This window comes from Schistocerca americana, chromosome 3 (genome assembly GCF_021461395.2).
Source record: "Schistocerca americana isolate TAMUIC-IGC-003095 chromosome 3, iqSchAmer2.1, whole genome shotgun sequence".
Lineage (NCBI taxonomy): Eukaryota > Metazoa > Arthropoda > Insecta > Orthoptera > Acrididae > Schistocerca > Schistocerca americana.
Genome location: NC_060121.1, coordinates 156410560 through 156433445, shown reverse-complemented (window position 1 = coordinate 156433445; position 22886 = coordinate 156410560). Strand labels below are relative to the sequence as shown.

General features: G+C 38.3%; 4 non-coding genes across 4 annotated transcripts; all 4 read left to right on the top strand.

Moving 5' to 3' along the window:
* The first annotated feature begins 418 nt into the window (after positions 1-418).
* Positions 419-581, top strand: LOC124608387. Its single transcript, XR_006979042.1, has one exon. It is a non-coding gene; the product is annotated as a U1 spliceosomal RNA (small nuclear RNA).
* A 5227-nt stretch (positions 582-5808) lies between these two features.
* Positions 5809-5971, top strand: LOC124608389. The gene has a single exon (XR_006979044.1). It is a non-coding gene; the product is annotated as a U1 spliceosomal RNA (small nuclear RNA).
* Positions 5972-14923: 8952 nt separating this feature from the next.
* On the top strand, positions 14924-15086 carry LOC124608386. The gene has a single exon (XR_006979041.1). It is a non-coding gene; the product is annotated as a U1 spliceosomal RNA (small nuclear RNA).
* Positions 15087-20323: 5237 nt separating this feature from the next.
* Positions 20324-20486, top strand: LOC124608385. Its single transcript, XR_006979040.1, has one exon. It is a non-coding gene; the product is annotated as a U1 spliceosomal RNA (small nuclear RNA).
* Positions 20487-22886: the final 2400 nt, after the last annotated feature.

The following is a 22886-nucleotide window of genomic DNA, read 5'->3' as shown; positions in this document are numbered from 1 at the left end:
AGCCATAAAGAACGCCTCATTTACTTTCTAAGAAAGTACCGCAAAGTGTCTGGCTTGGCGAAGACAGAACTCTAACCTAACTGTGGCCACAATGCATGCTGGGAGCAGCTGATATCTCATGCGCGCGCATCCCTCGGTATGGGAGCCATCTGCTGTCGCTGAATGGAACTACGCGGCCCAATTAGACCAAACAGCTACGGCCTGTGTAAGCGCCGTTTCGTCAAATGCCGTCTTTAAGAGCTTTGATGACACCACTGACAATATGGGAGAGTTTAGTCGCAAAATAGAAGTATTTTATTAGCGTTTCGGGCTCGATGTATTGCACAACTGCCCACACATAACGTGTACAGTGATGTGCACTCGATTGCTGTAATGCGCTCTGTATGACGTAAAGGGGCGAGCTTCTGGGCGTCAAAGCATACTTACCTGGCACAGGGGATACCGTGATCATGAAGGCGGTTCCTCCAGGACGAGGCTCTTCCATTGCACTTCGGTTGGGCTGACCCCTGCGATTACCCCTAATGTGGGTAACTCGGGTGCATAATTTTTGGTAGTCGGGACTGCGTTCGCGCAGACCCGGTCTAATTATAAATAAACATAGTTAAATCCACATTATGGAAGATGCAGGATGGAATTTAACAACATTTTGAGAAGGAATGTTGCTACTCGCCATATAGTGGAGAAGCTGAGTCCCAGATAGACACAACGTACAGATTTTCACGTGTAAATGTATTATAAGGAATAGTCTACCAAATGCTCTCCTTGTTCAGATCTCAGAATCTCTCTTAACTGTCGCTCACTTGTAATGTCTTCATCATTCCAATGCTCTTCCTCTCATTTCTGCCACTATCGCCTCTATAACTCCTTGATGCACACAATTCCTATGCTGCAAATGCCCCATCAAGATTTTTTCCTTGTTCTGATATTTTCCAATTATCATCTTTCTTCCCTTATTGTCTTCCTTACTTCTCCAGGATTAAATCTGTCACCCCACTTTACCTGAAAACTTTCTTCTCCATAGTTACGTTTCGAAACTTTCGAAATATCTTCCTTCTTCAGACAAGACCTATAATATTTCTTTTTACCTGCCCATGATTCGCCCCTGTACAATACTACACTCAGACGTAATATTTAACTAATCTTTGCCTTATTCTGCAATGTGTATTCTTGCACTCTTTGGTAAATTAAGCCACATTTACTCTGTATACATTATTGAATCTTGGATCCAGAAGAAGAAGCTGCAAATGACTTGTTCCTCTTGAATTATTATGGTACCACAAAATGGCTTTTTTATTTATTTGTACATATTAGTTCAAATAATTTAAGAGTAAAGAATATAAACTATCATGCAGTAGGAGGATTGAATCGTCGACAGTTCTCCTGTCGGAAACTTTGCTAGCTGTTGCACAAATTCGTTAATCAGCGGGAGTAATCTGATACACACACACACACACACACACACACACACACCTGGGCTGCTATATTGTGCTGGCAGAACACACAATGTGGTAATTTAACTAATTATGTATCATCACACATAACATGTCTTTTACATATTTGGTCTCAAGTTGTGTAGGACTTAAACCAAACCAATTATCTGAGTGAAAAAGTGTCAAAATGCTGTAACACGTATCAATTACATAATCCCTTTTCATAATATTGGCCTTGATGTTTGCAGCATGGTTCCATCATATTGAGAAGTGTCGTCCTTAAATGGCATTTGTCACAATGCTGCATGGATCGTAAGAAACAACATTTTTCGGCCTTAGCTGCTCCATCGTATCGCTGCTTCATCAAAATATTAAGATATGTTTCATTTCGCATTATTACACCAGTCTTAGAAAAGAAATTTGCCGCAATACGAATTAATGAGCCACTACAAAACATACATCTCCATAGAACATGACATTAACGACAGTAGAGCTAAGACTCGTAGCAAAGTTGTCTTCTTTTGACCCTTCCCGCCCCTGTCTCCCACTCACTCATCCCACCTTTCCGCATCATAATATCACCATGAGCCAGCTGGATGCTCACTGCTCAGTGGAGAGTGAACCATCTCACAAGGGCAGATCTAGAATACACGAGTTAATCGACTCATAGTACATTTGGACTGAGCAACCTTGTTTTTACCATAAATACTTTTACAGTTTTAATGCTTAGGTGACTTCTACAGACCTAACACACTTTTCAGTCTCTAATCCTTTTTGGACCAATGTCCAGATCTTGTACACCACTGCGTCTTTCCTGCTGAGAAACCGTATACTGCTTATTCATCATCAGACTTTCTGAACTTGTGAAGCAAAAAGAAGATATACTCATGTATTCTCATGTTCCTTCATTAATGTCTTCAAGTCTTAAAAGATTACTCCAAGTTGCAGTCATTTGAGACTAAGAATTCTGAAGAAACTTCGTCCAACATACGATTAACTTTCTGTAAAAATTTCTGTAGTGGGATGTCTTTAATTGTCCATGCCATTAAGTATATCTATATTAGGTACAAGGCATCAGGCCTGTTTTGTTATACATAGGGTCAATGGCGAATTAAGATGAGTAATTCTTCTCTGATTGCTGATGGGTTCTCTTTGAGCAATTCCAGCTAGTATAGACTTAAATATCTTTGAAAAATACTGTTGAATTAAGAGGGTGGACACGATTAGCTGGGCTCCAAAAAAGCAATTTACAAAACTTGTCCCAAATAATTCCTCATTTCTTTAGCCTTACACAAGTGAAGATGGCAAGATAAAATCCTTCTACCTCTTACAGAGAAATATGTATGTTGGTGTGTGTGGGCTGAACACTCCACACACACACACACTTCATCAATTAGTTCCTAACTTAACTGTCAGTTTCACTTTGGCATCTGTTTCACATACTTCTGTGTCACAGAAGGGCATTGTTAATTTCTCACACTAGTTAGGCCCAGTTCAGTGCTTCGATTGTTTGCCTTAGAACTGTTTGTTGCTTGAATTGTGTTGTGTTATTGACAGTGCAGACACGTTTCAATTGGAGTTTTCACATGGCTCTGAGGTGATTATTTTTTTTTTAGGAATGGGGGAGGGCTCAAAACATTTAATAAAATAACAAGGGATTCTTCTATGAAAACAGACATAGTAATTTACAGCGGAGTGCTAATAACAATACCATACACCGATTTCTTCGATGAAAAAAATAAAAACATGTTTTAGTCCTATAGAATCTAAGGTATGTCGTTTATATGCAATTTATAATACAGATTTAATATTTAGGAAAATTAAAATGTGTGTGGATGGATTCACACAATATGATTGAGTCATTAGATTCCAAACATGGGAAGACATGTCTGGTGACTGGTTTTCTGAGAGAAGAATAGTGCAAATACAAACTTATGAATCTGTGATTACTTTCAGCAATCAATGGCAAATTAAAAGTAACTAACAGACTTAAAATACCCGAAGACCAAAACACAATACATTTTTTGAAGAAGGAATACATGTGAAGATTAAACTCATCAAAAAAGAGAAAAAGATGGGCAGAATGATTCACCAAGGAGGCAAGGAAAATGGGAAAGAAACTGAAAGCACAGAATGAAGCAAGGAATGAATAAGATCATGGAATATAGTATTCACCAGGGAATTTTAGTTCATAGAAGACATCATAGGGTATACTAAAGCATTTTACATACTTCAACGCTCTTTTTATCATTTCGCCTTTTTACAAATTGGACTCAGTGATAAATTTATGTCTAATGCATGAATCTTCTAATAATTTTCAGAGGATATTCTACTTACGATGGTCTACAACATACATCACAATTTCTGTTGAAGACTGAAAAATTATAAGTTATAAATTTTTCATCAAGTAAAAATGGTACAGTAAGGGTTTAAATAACTCGACTCATTATAGATCAGTTTCTAAATGGAGTGTGGTGACGACCTAGTGAATATTCTATCTATGTTTTATAGCAATAAAATCCAATTAGAATATACACACTACGCTTTTTTCGTTATTGAGTTATCCAGAAAACCATGAAAATCAACATTTTAGCATGTTGATAACAGATTGTTATTTAAGATATTTGCAAACTAGTTATTTAAACAAGTGGATGTGTTCCTGGCTGCCTGTATGCATATTACCTCATGGAATTACCTCTCACATTTTCTGAGGAATAAAGCTGGAGTGTACCCTAACTATATTGTGTGATGAGCACCTACCCTCTTAAAAGACTCCTGGTGACGGGAACCTGGTTACAAAAAACAAATTAATCATCAGCTTGGAAGGTCTAGGTTCATCTAAATCTCTGTAAGGATAAGAAATCCATATAAACAGATAAAAATTATTAGTTTCTGGGGTAGCTAATTTAATCAGTAACATATCCAGGATGTTTCACTCCCTGAAGAGGACGTGGGAAGGAGGTGACATTTTAAAATATTGGAAGTAACTTGGTCAGTGTTGGACTTTTTCGACTAGAATCAACGAATCACAGTATAATTCTTCTTAATTAGTGCACAGTGAACACATGGTCATCATATTTATCCTACAGTCAACCTTGCTTGCTCTAAACAGAAATGCCCCTATTGCTTATTTATTGTTTGATCTAGGAAAGGAAACTAGATTGTATCTTTTATAATCAACTTTAGTTTTACATTAATATAGTTGTGAACATGAAAATGAATATACCAAGTAATTTGTATACTGTTAAGTTTTATATAAAAACAACTGTTTTTATTTTCCTTCACAGACTTGGAATAAAGAAATAATCGCTTAACAAGGGGTAATAGGCCGGTTTATTTCTTAAAGATGTTTGTTTTGAAGTACCATACTTTTTACATATGGAACATCAGAACACGGAAACTCCTAACACCTATGTTTTGTTGCATATATACACGTATTTTATTGCAATAGAATATGGTAAGGTAAACCTTAATTATCAACACATCGACAGCTGCAAACACTCGCAGTATGCTACAAACATACATATAATAAATATGTAATAAGAACACGTCCAAAGAGATATTCTTTTCGCAAATAAATTCTAAATATTGACAAGTTCGGCTTTAACAGGATGATTGTAAAGAACAGTAAACTGACACTTAATTGTTTATCGTATTGCTGCAGTAGTTAGTGGAATTTTTCTACATATAAACATACGAGATGTTACAGAAGTATTTGTAGAAAGTTTTACCCTGTTCTTTCCGTGCAGTATATTGTCTTTCGACATCGATCAGCTTGATTGGTTGACAGGAACAGTTGTCTAAATAGAATGAAATAAAATATCCGAAAGAATTATTCTTCACAGGCTATTTCTAATATAGTTTGTACCACCTTGTACTCTTGTAGTCGCAAAACTAAAAGGGAACGATCCAGAATAAAGCGCTATGTTATACAGAAATGAAAGGTACAATCTATTTGCTTTACACAGCGATAAAGATCGCCTCATTTATTTTCTAAGGAAGTACCACAACGCGTCTGGCTTGCCGAAGACCTAACCTAACTGTACCCACAATGCACGCTGGGAGCAGCTGATATCTCATGCGTGCGCATCCCTCGATATGGGAGCCATCTGCTATCTCTGAAGGGAACTACGCGGCCCAATTAGACCAAACAGCTACGCCCTGTGTAAGCGCCGTTTCGTCAAATGCCGTCTTTAAGAGCTTTGATGCCACCACTGACAATATGGGAGAGTTTAGTCGCAAAATATAAGCATTTTACTAGCGTTTTGGGCTCTATGTGTTGCACAACTGCCCACACATAACGTGTACAGTGATATGCACTCGATTGTTGTAATGTGCTCTGTACGACATAAAGGAGCGAGTTTCTGTGCGTCAAAGCATACTTACCTGGCACAGGGGATACCGTGATCATGAAGGCGGTTCCTCCAGGACGAGGCTCTTCCATTGCACTTCGGTTGGGCTGACCCCTGCGATTACCCCTAATGTGGGTAACTCGGGTGCATAATTTCTGGTAGTCGGGACTGCGTTCGCGCAGACCCGGTCTAATAATATATAAACATAGTAAAATACAAATTATGGAAGGTCCAGGATTTTGAGAAGGAAAGTTGCTACTCGCCATATAGCAGGAAAGCTGAATCGCAGATAGACACAACAAACAGATTTTCACAGGTAAAGATAGATTTATGAACATAGTAGTATTATAAGGAAAAGTCTACAAAATGCTGTCCTTCTTGTCCAGATCTCAGAATCCCTCTTATCTGTCGCTCACTTGTAATGTCTTTATCATTCCAATGCTCTTCCTCTCATTTATTCCACTATTGCCTCTATAACTCCTTGATGCACACGATTCCTATGCTGTAAATGCCCCAGCAAGATTTTTTTCTTCTTCTGCTTGCTTCCAATTACCATCTTCCTTCCCCTATTGTCTTCCTTACTTCTCCAGTCTTTGATCTGTCACCCCACTTTACCTGAAAACTTTCTTCTCCATTTTCTAAATATCTTCCTTCTTCAGACAACACATAATTCGTTTTACCTGTCCATGATTCGCTCCTGTACAACACTACACTTCAGACATAAGATTTAGCTAATCTTTGCCTCATCTCCACTGGAATTCGGTTTACTGTTAGTAACAACCTCATCTTTTACAAAGCTCTCTTTGCAAAACATCTCTATCATTTTAATTTTTCTGTTCGGCTTCCATTACATGTCATTAAACTTCTCAGGTACGGAGACGATTCTTCTCATTTTATTTTATCTCTTTCCATCTAATGCCCCTTGCATCCTATATGTCCTTACCTATCAGTTCTACTGCACACTGATCTCATATTTGGGAGGATGGTGTTACTCTGTTGGACCATCCTGATGTTGGTATTCTGTGCTAGTACTAAATAACTCAGGCGAATACCAAGATGGTTTTCTAATCAAGGCCACAGCTGGTTAGTCTCCGATCCTGATGACCACCTGTTCCTGTCCTTCTAAAACATGTTGTATATTCTCTGCGTATTTATAGCTATTGATGTGCACTACACTACCTTGACAATTCCTATATCATTGTTAGATGAGTACTGGATAATCAAAGTAAATAAATAAACCAAACTGTGCCATTTCATTTGCTTCCTCTTCCCTTCCCGTAATATTGTTATGAAATAACTATATCAATGAACGATCTGAAGATACTTCACGACAGTATACATATAATAGTGTTCATATAACAGTGAGAGAAATTTCATATAAAGCTTTTTTATAGTGCACTAAACAATATTGCTGTCATGTCAGTGCATTTATACAGCTCGCAGAAGTAATGTTAAACAGTTACTAAATCATCCACATCATGTCACCTTCTTGTTGTGGTGGTCCTGACCATTTCACAGCATATGACATATGCATCCACGTAATGATTTACTGATATGTGCTCTACAGTGAGAATTCCGAATCGTCGGTGTGACTATTCTAGCGTCCTATTATGTACAATAATGAAGCATTACAAGGGCAACAGTCTTGAAGAAACAACCTTGGAGTTTTAATGTAAGCAGCATGCAAAGAGTTTACTTGTCCACTTACTTACGGTTGTGGATAACCTTTTCTAACTTGTCGTTACATCGAATAAATAAAACAATTCTATGAAGACTTAACATACTCTCAAGAGAAGAAAGCCCTGACAACTGAATCCTATCCATCTGATAGTTCATCAAAGGCTTATGACACACACACTCACAGAGTGACTCTTACTAATTATTACATAGTGTGTAGCCTTCCAGTCCTCTGTAAATTCAGCGACCTCTCCTACTCATTATTCTATAATGTGTATTCTTCCACTCTTTTGTAAATCGTTGCAAAGTTGTGTTTGTCTGACCCTTCCCACCCCTGCCTTCCAATCATTCCACCTTTCCCCATCATAATATCACCATGAGCCAGCCGGCTGCTCACTGCTCAGCATGAGAGCGAGCCAGCTCACAAGGGCAGATATAGAATACACGATTTAATCGACTCACTGTACATTTGCACTGAGCAACCTTGTTTTTACGATACATACTTTTACAGTTTTGATGGTTAGGTGACATTCACAGACCTAAAAAACTTTCCAGTCTCTAATCCTTTCTGGACCAATGTCCAGATCTTGTACACCACTGTGTCTTTCCTGCTGAGAACCCATACACTGCTTATTCATCATCAAACCTTCTGAACTTGCGAAGCAAAAAGAAGATATACTCATGTATTCTCATGTTCCTCCATTAATGTCTTCAAGTCTTAAAAGATTACTCCAAGTTGCAGTCAATTTGAGACCAAGAATTCTGAAGAAACTTTGTCCAACATACGATTAACATCCTGTAAAAATTTCTGTGATGGGATAAATGTCTGTAATTGTCCATGCCATTAAGTATATCTATATTAGGTACAAGGCATCAGGCCTGATTTGTTATACATAGGGTCAATGGTGAATTAAGATGAGTAATCTTCTCTGATTGCTAATGGGTTCTCTTTGAGCAATTCCAGCTAGTATAGACTTAAATATCTTTGAAAATACTGTTGAGTGAAGAGGGTGTACATGGTTAGCTGGGCTACAAAAAAGCAATTTTCAAAATTTGTCCCAAAACATTCTTCGTTTCTTTAGCCTTACTTAAATGAATATTGCAACACAAAATCTTTCTGTCTCTTACAGAGAAATATGTATGTTGGTGTGTGTGTGTGCTGAACACTCCACAAACACACACACTTCATCATTTCGCTACTAATGTAACTGTCAGTTTCACTTTGGCATCTGTTTCACATACTTCTGTGTCACAGAAGGGCATTGTTAATTTCTCATACTTGTTAGGCCCAGTTCAGAGCTTCGATTGTTTGACTTAGAACTGTTTGTTGCTTGAATTGTGTTCAGTTATTGACAGTGCAGACAACTTTCAATTGGTGTTTTCACATGGCTCTGAGTTGATTATTTTTTATTTAGAAATGGGGGAGGGCTCAAAGAATCTTATAAAATGAAAAAGGGGTTCTTTCATGAAAACACACATAGGGATTTACAGGGGAGGGCTAATAATCATTACAATACACCAATTTCTTCGATGAAAAAAGTAAAAACCTATTTTAGTCCTACAGAATGTAAAGTATGTCGTGTAAATGCAATTTATAATACAGATTTAATATTTAAGAGAATTAAAACGAGTGTGGATGGATTCACACAACACGATTTCGAGAAAAACATCTCAACAGAAGATGAAATATATTCTTGCACCAATTCAATTCTTGAATCAATCAATAATAAAATGTCTCCAACTGGAATTTTTGATGACCTTTCTAAGGCGTTAGATTGCGATTACCATGAGATTTTTCTGAGAAAGGCAGAATTTTAAGTGTTAACTGGAGAAGCAGGGATGTGGCTTGCCTCCTATTTAAAGGACCGGAAACAGAAAGTCATGATAAACGACACTAATGGGGAACCAGTGGCGTCTTCTTGGTGCACAATAAACTGTGGAGTCCCACAGGGCTCTATTCTGGCTCCTCTACTTTTCCTTATTTTCATAAATGACCTTCCAACATGTACAACAGCTAAGATAAAATTTACTTTGTTTGCCGATGACACGACGACTCTGGTAGACAATTCAACAAATACTAATCTTGAAATCAATCTAAATGAAATTTTTCAGGAGACCTTTAACTGGTTTACCTCTAATGGATTATCACTAAATTTTGAAACAACTCAATTGATTCAACTCCATACAAGCCAAAGTATCGAAGGAGAGATTAATGTTAAATAGAATGATGGGAATTTAGCAAGAGTGGAGTCAAATAATGTTCCTGGGTCTACTTGTTAATAGCAATCTAAACTGGTCCTTACACATTCCTTACCTATATAAAAAACTAAGCTCAGCAATTTTCGCTATTTGTGCGATTGCTTCCTTCAGTGACTTAAATACTTTGAAAGCTGCCTATTTTCGTTCTTTCATGCCCTGATCGCCTATGGAATTATATTCTGGGGAAACCAGCCAAAGGAATATAAAATCCTCATAGCCCAGAAAAGAGTCATTAGGATTCTGTGTGGTGTCCATTACAGACATTCCTGCAGGAAAGTCTTCCAAGAACTGATAATACTCAGAACAGTATCTCAGTATATTTTCTCTCTCATGTGTTTCTTGTGTAAAAACCATTCCCTTTTTGAAATGAACAGCATGTATCATAACTATGACACTAGGGTAAATAATGCTCTACATCTTGAGCAAAAGAATCTAAATATGGTGCAAAAAGGAGTACATTACTCTTGCATAAAAATAATTAATGCTCTTCCTCAGGCAATAAAAATGTCAGTTACTCATCCACCTACTTTTAAAGATCAACTGAAACAGTATCTTATAAGTAAAACCATTTACTCGCTGGATGAATTTATGTATGAGAATATGCGAATTGATTTTGATCTATTGTAAGTCTGCTCAATTCAATTTGTAACTTTTTACAAAAAACAATTCTTGTAAACATTTTTTTTAAATACATTATTCATTGTTCAACCTATTACTATAAACAAATGTCTCAAATCTATGTAAATGACACGATCTACACGCAAGTGATTTATCGCTAATGAGTCTACATAACACGTATGAAATAAATAAATTCCAAACTTTGGAAGACACATCTGGTGACTGATTTTCTGGGACAAGATAAGAGTAAACATAAACTTATGATACTGTGATTACTTTCAGCAATCAATGGTAAATTAAAAGTAACTAACAGACTTAAAATACCTATAGACCAAAACACAATACATTTTTTGAACAAGGAATACATTTGAGGATTAAACTCATCAAAAAAAGAGAAAAAAATGGGCAGAATGATTCACCAAGGAGGCAAGGAAAATGGGAAAGAAACTGAATGCACAGAATGAAACAAAGAAACAATAAGATAATGGAATATAGTATTCACCAGGAAATTTTAGTTCATAGAAGAATCATAGGTGTACACCAAAGCATTTTACAAACTTAAACGTTGTTTTTATTATATCCCGTTTTTACAAATTGGACTAAGTGATAAATTTCTGTCTAACACATGAACCTTCTAATAATTTTCAGAGGATACTCTATGTATGATGGTCTACAACACACATCACAATTTCTGTTGAAGACTGAAAAATTTTAAGTCATAAATTTTTCGTCATGTAAAAATGATACAGTAAGGGTTTAAGTAACTCGACTCATTATAGATCGGTTTCTACATGGAGTGTAGTGACGACCTAGTGAATATTCTATCTATGTTTTATAACAATAATATCCAATTTTAATAAACACAAAAACTAATTTTTTCTGGGGTTATCAAGAAAACCATGAAAATCAACATTTCAGCAAGGTGATAATTACTTGTTATTTAAGATATTTGCAAACTAGTTATTTACAGAAGTGGATGTCTTCCTCGCTGCCTGTATGCATTTTTCTTCATGCAATTACCTCTCACATTTTCTGAGGAATAAAGCTAGAATGAACCATAACTTTACTGTGTCATAATTGCACCTACCCTCTTAAAAGATTCCTGGTGATGGGACCCTGTCACATAAAACAAATTAATCATCACCTTCGAAAGTCTAGGATCACCAAAATCTCTGTGAAGAGAAGAAATCCATATACACAGATAAAATTATTAGTTTCTGGGTTAGCTAATTTAATCAGTAACGTACCCAGGATGTTTCACTCCCTGAAGAGGCAGTGGGAAGCAGGTGACATGTTAAAATATTGGAAGTGACTTTGTCAGTGTAGGACTTTTTCGACTAGAATCAACGAATCACAGGATAATTCTTATTAATTAGTGCACAGTGAACACATGGTCATCATATTTATCCTCCAGTCAACCTTGCTTGCTCTCAACTGAAATCCTCCTATCGTTTATTTATTGTTTTCTCTAGGAGAGGAAACTAGATTGTATCTTTTATAATCAATTTCAGTTTTACATTAATATAGTTGTGAACATGAAAGTGAATATACTATGTAATTTGTTTACTGTTAAGTTTTGTATAAATGCAATTGTTATTATTTTTCCTCACAGACTTGGAATAAAGAAATAATCGTTTCATAAGGGGTAATTGGCAGGTTTATTTCTTAATGATGTTTATGTTTTGAAGTACCATACTTTTTACATATGGAACCATACTTCAGAACACAGAAACTCTTAACATCTCTGTTTTGTTGCATATATACACGTATTTTATTGCAATAGCATATGGTAAGGTAAATCTTAATTATGTCCAAGATAATTTTTCTGTTCATCAACACATCGACAGCTGCAAACATTCGCAGTAGCCTACAAACATACATATTATAAATGTGTAATAAGAACATATCCAAAGAGATATTCTTTTCGCAAATAAATACTAAATATTGACAAGTTCGGCTTTCACAGGATGATTGTGAAGAACAGTAATTTGACACTTAATTGATTATCGCATTGCTGCAGTAGTTAGTGAAAGTACATTGCCTTTCGACATCGATCAGCGTGATTAGTTGACAGGAACAGTTGTCTAAATACAATGTAACAAAATATCCGAAAGAATTTTTCTTCACAGGCTATTTCTAGTATAGTTCGTACCATCTTGTGCTCTTGTAGTTGTAAAACTAAAAGGTAGCGATGTGGAATACGGCGCTATGTCATACAGAAGGGACATGTACAATTTATTTGTTATACACAGTCATAAAGAACGCCTCATTTATTTTCTAAGAAAGTACCGCAAAGTGTCTGGCTTGGCGAAGACAGAACTCTAACCTAACTGTGGCCACAATGCATGCTGGGAGCAGCTGATATCTCATGCGCGCGCATCCCTCGGTATGGGAGCCATCTGCTGTCGCTGAATGGAACTACGCGGCCCAATTAGACCAAACAGCTACGGCCTGTGTTAGCGCCGTTTCGTCAAATGCCGTCTTTAAGAGCTTTGATGACACCACTGACAATATGGGAGAGTTTAGTCGCAAAATAGAAGTATTTTATTAGCGTTTCGGGCTCGATGTATTGCACAACTGCCCACACATAACGTGTACAGTGATGTGCACTCGATTGCTGTAATGCGCTCTGTATGACGTAAAGGGGCGAGCTTCTGGGCGTCAAAGCGTAAGGTCCTTGAATCCATCATCTCCTACTGTATCCATCGGCACCTTGCTCAACACCACCTCCTCCCCCTTACCCAGTGTGGCTTCCGACCCTCCTTCTCTGCTGACGACCAACTCCTCAACCTTGTTCACCTTCTGTCCCTTCAGCTCAACTCCCGTCGCTCCGCCATTTTTGTTTCCCTTGACCTCCAAAATGCCTATGACCGTGTATGGCATCCCGGTCTCCTCCTTAAACTCCAAACCTACGCCCTGCCTACCAATTTTGTCCGTCTGGTCGCTTCCTTCCTCTCGCACCGTCCTTCCTATGTCACCCTCCACAACACCAACTCCCGTATCTTTTATCCCACGGCACGCGTCCCCCAGGGTTCTGTCCTCTCCCCTCTCCTTTATCTCTTGTATACAGCTATATGCCCGAGCAACCCCCACCAGTTCACCTTCTCCAATATGCTGATGACACCGCCTTCCTGGCTCTCTATCCTACCCTTCAACGGTCTCAACGTACCCTCCAAACCCACCTTAACCAGTTCACCACTTGGTGTAACCAGTGGCTCCTCCGTCTCAACCCCTCCAAAACCCAGGCAATCATCATAGGCCGTACCACTCGCTCCTTTCGCCTCCAAGATTTCTACCTCACCCTTTATGGTCGTCCTATCCAACTCACCCCCACCCTGAAATACCTTGGCCTCACCATTGACCGACACCTCACCTGGACCCCTCATCTCCTGACCATCCAGCAGAAAGCCCATTCCCGCCTCCGCCTGCTGAAACTCCTGTCCGGCCGGACATGGGGATTGCATCCTTCTACCATCCTTCACACCTACAAATCCCTCATCCGTCCTATCTTCTGTTATGCCAGCGTCGCCTGGATCTCTGCCCCCATCCGCTTTTACAAGGCTCTCCAAATCCTTGAACGCCATGCGCTCCGCCTTGCCTTTCGTATCCGCCTTCCTTCCCCCACACGGCTCCTGTCTGAACTGATCCCCTTCCCCCACCTCCCCTTGTTCCTCCAACATCTCCGCATCCTTTACATTGTTCGCAGGGTTGATCCCCCCCACCCTGTGGTTTCCTCCTTCCTCTCCACCCCCCGCCCGTTGCCGCGCCTCTATCGCTGTATCCCTCCCTCTCTCCACCTCCACACCCTCCATCTCCTTCATCAGGGCAATTTCCAACGCCTCCCCCCCCCGGATGACGAACTTCGCCGTGACATATACCCTTCCTTCCAACTATAACCCGGCCTTGTTCCCCCCCCCTCCCAGGGGCCCCTTCTCCTCTTTCCTCCTTCTCCCAGAGCGGATTTTCCTCCATCCCCCCCCCCCTTAGACCCTGCACCCCATACTTGCCTCTCTCCTTCCCACATCCCTCCCTACCTGGCCCTCTTCCGAGCGCCCCCCATTCCCCTCCCCCATCTCTTCCCCTCCCTCACTTCTTCAGGTCTCCCTCATCTCCTTGAACCTGGCAGATCCTCTGTATTGATCATCATCAGTGTGCCACGTCAGTGATCTGTTTCGTGCTGTTTCTCGTGTGCGTCAAGAGGTGTGATTTTAATTGTGTACTGCCTTGAGGTTCGCCGTCAGAGTTACGCTGTGTGCTATGCCATCCGTCAACACCTTTATGCTCCAGTCATACTGTGCCTTGTGTTCTTTTAATCGTCGCAGTGTGTGGCTTTTTGTGTGTGCTACTTTTAAACAGTTTTTTATCTCCATTTTACAGTCACCCCGTTTTTTGTATATTGCCTTCCATGATGTTCTCCCTTTTTTATATCTATGTTCGCCTTCTTCTCTCCTTTGCTGTTTTTAAATGTCTTCTATTGTTTTGTTCTATGTCTTTCGGCTGAAGAGCAGCGCATATGCTGCTGCCAGCCCGCCCCGATGGGGAATTGAAATACAATAAAGAAACGAAAAAAAAAATGGGCGTCAAAGCATACTTACCTGGCACAGGGGATACCGTGATCATGAAGGCGGTTCCTCCAGGACGAGGCTCTTCCATTGCACTTCGGTTGGGCTGACCCCTGCGATTACCCCTAATGTGGGTAACTCGGGTGCATAATTTTTGGTAGTCGGGACTGCGTTCGCGCAGACCCGGTCTAATTATAAATAAACATAGTTAAATCCACATTATGGAAGATGCAGGATGGAATTTAGCAACATTTTGAGAAGGAATGTTGCTACTCGCCATGTAGTGGAGAAGCTGAGTCCCAGATAGACACAACGTACAGATTTTCACGCGTAAATGTATTATAAGGAATAGTCTACCAAATGCTCTCCTTGTTCAGATCTCAGAATCTCTCTTATCTGTCGCTCACTTGTAATGTCTTCATCATTCCAATGCTCTTCCTCTCATTTCTGCCACTATCGCCTCTATAACTCCTTGATGCACACAATTCCTATGCTGCAAATGCCCCATCAAGATTTTTTCCTTGTTCTGATAGCTTCCAATTATCATCTTTCTTCCCTTATTGTCTTCCTTACTTCTCCAGGATTAAATCTGTCACCCCACTTTACCTGAAAACTTTCTTCTCCATAGTTACGTTTCGAAACTTTCTAAATATCTTCCTTCTTCAGACAAGACCTATAAGATTTCTTTTTACCTGCCCATGATTCGCCCCTGTACAATACTACACTCAGACGTAATATTTAACTAATCTTTGCCTTATTCTGCAATGTGTATTCTTGCACTCTTTGGTAAATTAAGCCACATTTACTCTGTATACATTATTGAATCTTGGATCCAGAAGAAGAAGCTGCAAATGACTTGTTCCTCTTGAATTATTATGGTACCACAAAATGGCTTTTTTATTTATTTGTACATATTAGTTCAAATAATTTAAGAGTAAAGAATATAAACTATCATGCAGTAGGAGGATTGAATCGTCGACAGTTCTCCTGTCGGAAACTTTGCTAGCTGTTGCACAAATTCGTTAATCAGCGGGAGTAATCTGATACACACACACACACACACACACACACACACACACACACACCTGGGCTGCTATATTGTGCTGGCAGAACACACAATGTGGTAATTTAACTAATTATGTATCATCACACATAACATGTCTTTTACATATTTGGTCTCAAGTTGTGTAGGACTTAAACCAAACCAATTATCTGAGTGAAAAAGTGTCAAAATGCTGTAACACGTATCAATTACATAATCCCTTTTCATAATATTGGCCTTGATGTTTGCAGCATGGTTCCATCATATTGAGAAGTGTCGTCCTTAAATGGCATTTGTCACAATGCTGCATGGATCGTAAGAAACAACATTTTTCGGCCTTAGCTGCTCCATCGTATCGCTGCTTCATCAAAATATTAAGATATGTTTCATTTCGCATTATTACACCAGTCTTAGAAAAGAAATTTGCCGCAATACGAATTAATGAGCCACTACAAAACATACATCTCCATAGAACATGACATTAACGACAGTAGAGCTAAGACTCGTAGCAAAGTTGTCTTCTTTTGACCCTTCCCGCCCCTGTCTCCCACTCACTCATCCCACCTTTCCGCATCATAATATCACCATGAGCCAGCTGGATGCTCACTGCTCAGTGGAGAGTGAACCATCTCACAAGGGCAGATCTAGAATACACGAGTTAATCGACTCATAGTACATTTGGACTGAGCAACCTTGTTTTTACCATAAATACTTTTACAGTTTTAATGCTTAGGTGACTTCTACAGACCTAACACACTTTTCAGTCTCTAATCCTTTTTGGACCAATGTCCAGATCTTGTACACCACTGCGTCTTTCCTGCTGAGAAACCGTATACTGCTTATTCATCATCAGACTTTCTGAACTTGTGAAGCAAAAAGAAGATATACTCATGTATTCTCATGTTCCTTCATTAATGTCTTCAAGTCTTAAAAGATTACTCCAAGTTGCAGTCATTTGAGACTAAGAATTCTGAAGAAACTTCATCCAACATACGATTAAGTTTCTGTAAAAATTTCTGTAGTGGGATGTCTTTAATTGTCCATGCCATTAAGTATATCTATATTAGGTACAAGGCATCAGGCCTGTTTTGTTATACATAGGGTCAATGGCGAATTAAGATGAGTAATTCTTCTCTGATTGCTGATGGGTTCTCTTTGAGCAATTCCAGCTAGTATAGACTTAAATATCTTTGAAAAATACTGTTGAATTAAGAGGGTGGACACGATTAGCTGGGCTCCAAAGAAGCAATTTACAAAACTTGTCCCAAATAATTCCTCATTTCTTTAGCCTTACACAAGTGAAGATGGCAAGATAAAATCCTTCTACCTCTTACAGAGAAATATGTATGTTGGTGTGTGTGGGCTGAACACTCCACACACACACACACACTTCATCAATTAGTTCCTAACTTAACTGTCAGTTTCACTTTGGCATCTGTTTCACATACTTCTGTGTCACAGAAGGTCATTGTTAATTTCTCACACTAGTTAGGCCCAGTTCAGTGCTTCGATTGTTTGCCTTAGAACTGTTTGTTGCTTGAATTGTGTTGTGTTATTGACAGTGCAGACAAGTTTCAATTGGAGTTTTCACATGGCTCTGAGGTGATTATTTTTTTTTTAGGAATGGAGGAGGGCTCAAAACATTTTATAAAATAACAAGGGATTCTTCTATGAAAACAGACATAGTAATTTACAGTGGAGTGCTAATAACAATACCATACACCGATTTCTTCGATTAAAAAAATAAAAACATGTTTTAGTCCTATAGAATCTAAGGTATGTCGTTTATATGCAATTTATAATACAGATTTAATATTTAGGAAAATTAAAATGTGTGTGGATGGATTCACACAATATGATTGAGTCATTAGATTCCAAACATGGGAAGACATGTCTGGTGACTGGTTTTCTGGGAGAAGAATAGTGCAAATACAAACTTATGAATCTGTGATTAGTTTATGCAATCAATGGCAAATTAAAAGTAACTAACAGACTTAAAATACCCGAAGACCAAAACACAATACATTTTTTGAAGAAGGAATACATGTGAAGATTAAACTCATCAAAAAAGAGAAAAAGATGGGCAGAATGATTCACCAAGGAGGCAAGGAAAATGGGAAAGAAACTGAAAGCACAGAATGAAGCAAGGAATGAATAAGATCATGGAATATAGTATTCACCAGGGAATTTTAGTTCATAGAAGACATCATAGGGTATACTAAAGCATTTTACATACTTTAACGCTCTTTTTATCATTTCGCCTTTTTACAAATTGGACTCAGTGATAAATTTATGTCTAATGCATGAATCTTCTAATAATTTTCAGAGGATATTCTACTTACGATGGTCTACAACATACATCACAATTTCTGTTGAAGACTGAAAAATTATAAGTTATAAATTTTTCATCAAGTAAAAATGGTACAGTAAGGGTTTAAATAACTCGACTCATTATAGATCAGTTTCTAAATGGAGTGTGGTGACGACCTAGTGAATATTCTATCTATGTTTTATAGCAATAAAATCCAATTAGAATATACACACTACGCTTTTTTCGTTATTGAGTTATCCAGAAAACCATGAAAATCAACATTTTAGCATGTTGATAACAGATTGTTATTTAAGATATTTGCAAACTAGTTATTTAAACAAGTGGATGTGTTCCTGGCTGCCTGTATGCATATTACCTCATGGAATTACCTCTCACATTTTCTGAGGAATAAAGCTGGAGTGTACCCTAACTATATTGTGTGATGAGCACCTACCCTCTTAAAAGACTCCTGGTGACGGGAACCTGGTTACAAAAAACAAATTAATCATCAGCTTGGAAGGTCTAGGTTCATCTAAATCTCTGTAAGGATAAGAAATCCATATAAACAGATAAAAAATATTAGTTTCTGGGGTAGCTAATTTAATCAGTAACATATCCAGGATGTTTCACTCCCTGAAGAGGACGTGGGAAGGAGGTGACATTTTAAAATATTGGAAGTAACTTGGTCAGTGTTGGACTTTTTCGACTAGAATCAACGAATCACAGTATAATTCTTCTTAATTAGTGCACAGTGAACACATGGTCATCATATTTATCCTACAGTCAACCTTGCTTGCTCTAAACAGAAATGCCCCTATTGCTTATTTATTGTTTGATCTAGGAAAGGAAACTAGATTGTATCTTTTATAATCAACTTTAGTTTTACATTAATATAGTTGTGAACATGAAAATGAATATACCAAGTAATTTGTATACTGTTAAGTTTTATATAAAAACAACTGTTTTTATTTTCCTTCACAGACTTGGAATAAAGAAATAATCGCTTAACAAGGGGTAATAGGCCGGTTTATTTCTTAAAGATGTTTGTTTTGAAGTACCATACTTTTTACATATGGAACATCAGAACACGGAAACTCCTAACACCTATGTTTTGTTGCATATATACACATATTTTATTGCAATAGAATATGGTAAGGTAAACCTTAATTATCAACACATCGACAGCTGCAAACACTCGCAGTATGCTACAAACATACATATAATAAATATGTAATAAGAACACGTCCAAAGAGATATTCTTTTCGCAAATAAATTCTAAATATTGACAAGTTCGGCTTTAACAGGATGATTGTAAAGAACAGTAAACTGACACTTAATTGTTTATCGTATTGCTGCAGTAGTTAGTGGAATTTTTCTACATATAAACATACGAGATGTTACAGAAGTATTTGTAGAAAGTTTTACCCTGTTCTTTCCGTGCAGTATATTGTCTTTCGACATCGATCAGCTTGATTGGTTGACAGGAACAGTTGTCTAAATAGAATGAAATAAAATATCCGAAAGAATTATTCTTCACAGGCTATTTCTAATATAGTTTGTACCACCTTGTACTCTTGTAGTCGCAAAACTAAAAGGGAACGATCCAGAATAAAGCGCTATGTTATACAGAAATGAAAGGTACAATCTATTTGCTTTACACAGCGATAAAGATCGCCTCATTTATTTTCTAAGGAAGTACCACAACGCGTCTGGCTTGCCGAAGACCTAACCTAACTGTACCCACAATGCACGCTGGGAGCAGCTGATATCTCATGCGTGCGCATCCCTCGATATGGGAGCCATCTGCTATCTCTGAAGGGAACTACGCGGCCCAATTAGACCAAACAGCTACGCCCTGTGTAAGCGCCATTTCGTCAAATGCCGTCTTTAAGAGCTTTGATGCCACCACTGACAATATGGGAGAGTTTAACCGCAAAATATAACCATTTTACTAGCGTTTTGGGCTCTATGTGTTGCACAACTGCCCACACATAACGTGTACAGTGATATGCACTCGATTGTTGTAATGTGCTCTGTACGACATAAAGGAGCGAGTTTCTGTGCGTCAAAGCATACTTACCTGGCACAGGGGATACCGTGATCATGAAGGCGGTTCCTCCAGGACGAGGCTCTTCCATTGCACTTCGGTTGGGCTGACCCCTGCGATTACCCCTAATGTGGGTAACTCGGGTGCATAATTTTTGGTAGTCGGGACTGCGTTCGCGCAGACCCGGTCTAATAATATATAAACATAGTAAAATACAAATTATGGAAGGTCCAGGATTTTGAGAAGGAAAGTTGCTACTCGCCATATAGCAGGGAAGCTGAATCGCAGATAGACACAACAAACAGATTTTCACAGGTAAAGATAGATTTATGAACATAGTAGTATTATAAGGAAAAGTCTACAAAATGCTGTCCTTCTTGTCCAGATCTCAGAATCCCTCTTATCTGTCGCACACTTGTAATGTCTTTATCATTCCAATGCTCTCCCTCTCATTTATTCCACTATTGCCTCTATAACTCCTTGATGCACACGATTCCTATGCTGTAAATGCCCCAGCAAGATTTTTTTCTTCTTCTGCTTGCTTCCAATTACCATCTTCCTTCCCCTATTGTCTTCCTTACTTCTCCAGTCTTTGATCTGTCACCCCACTTTACCTGAAAACTTTCTTCTCCATAGTTACATTTTGAAACTTTCTAAATATCTTCCTTCTTCAGACAACACATAATTCGTTTTACCTGTCCATGATTCGCTCCTGTACAATACTACACTTCAGACATAAGATTTAGCTAATCTTTGCCTCATCTCCACTGGAATTCGGTTTAATGTTAGTAACAACCTCATCTTTTACAAAGCTCTCTTTGCAAAACATCTCTATCATTTTAATTTTTCTGTTCGGCTTCCATTACATGTCATTAAACTTCTCAGATATGGAGACGATTCTTCTCATTTTATTTCATCTCTTTTTATCTAATGCCCCTTGCATCCTATATGTCCTTACCTATCAGTTCTACTGCACACTGATCTCATATTTGGGAGGATGGTGTTACTCTGTTGGACCATCCTGATGTTGGTATTCTGTGCTAGTACTAAATAACTCAGGCGAATACCAAGATGGTTTTCTAATCAAGGCCACAGCTGGTTACTCTCCGATCCTGATGACCACATGTTCCTGTCCTTCTAAAACATGTTGTATATTCTCTGCGTATTTATAGCTATTGATGTGCACTACACTACCTTGACAATTCCTATATCATTGTTAGATGAGTACTGGATAATCAAAGTAAATAAATAAACCAAACTGTGCCATTTCATTTGCTTCCTCTTCCCTTCCCGTAATATTGTTATAAAATAACTATATCAATGAACGATCTGAAGATACTTCACGACAGTATACATATAATAGTGTTCATATAACAGTGAGAGAAATTTCATATAAACCTTTTTTATAGTTCCACTAAACAATATTGCTTTCATGTCAGTGCATTTATACAGCTCGCAGAAGTAATGTTAAACAGTTACTAAATCATCCATATCATGTCACCTTCTTGTTGTGGTGGTCCTGACCATTTCACAGCATATGACATATGCATCCACGTAATGATTTACTGATATGTGCTCTACAGTGAGAATTCCGAATCGTCGGTGTGACTATTCTAGCGTCCTATTATGTACAATAATGAAGCATTACAAGGGCAACAGTCTTGAAGAAACAACCTTGGAGTTTTAATGTAAGCAGCATGCAAAGAGTTTACTTGTCCACTTACTTACGGTTGTGGATAACCTTTTCTAACTTGTCGTTACATCGAATAAATAAAACAATTCTATGAAGACTTAACATACTCTCAAGAGAAGAAAGCCCTGACAACTGAATCCTATCCATCTGATAGTTCATCAAAGGCTTATGACACACACACTCACAGAGAGACTCTTACTAATTATTACATAGTGTGTAGCCTTCCAGTCCTCTGTAAATTCAGCGACCTCTCCTACTCATTATTCTATAATGTGTATTCTTCCACTCTTTTGTAAATCGTTGCAAAGTTGTGTTTGTCTGACCCCTCCCACCCCTGCCTTCCAATCATTCCACCTTTCCCCATCATAATATCACCATGAGCCAGCCGGCTGCTCACTGCTCAGCATGAGAGCGAGCCGGCTCACAAGGGCAGATATAGAATACACGATTTAATCGACTCACTGTACATTTGCACTGAGCAACCTTGTTTTTACAATACATACTTTTACAGTTTTGATGGTTAGGTGACATTCACAGACCTAAAAAACTTTCCAGTCTCTAATCCTTTCTGGACCAATGTCCAGATCTTGTACACCACTGTGTCTTTCCTGCTGAGAACCCATACACTGCTTATTCATCATCAAACCTTCTGAACTTGCGAAGCAAAAAGAAGATATGCTCATGTATTCTCATGTTTCTCCATTAATGTCTTCAAGTCTTAAAAGATTACTCCAAGTTGCAGTCAATTTGAGACCAAGAATTCTGAAGAAACTTTGTCCAACATACGATTAACATCCTGTAAAAATTTCTGTGATGGTATAAATGTCTGTAACTGTCCATGCCATTAAGTATATCTATATTAGGTACAAGGCATCAGGCCTGATTTGTTATACAT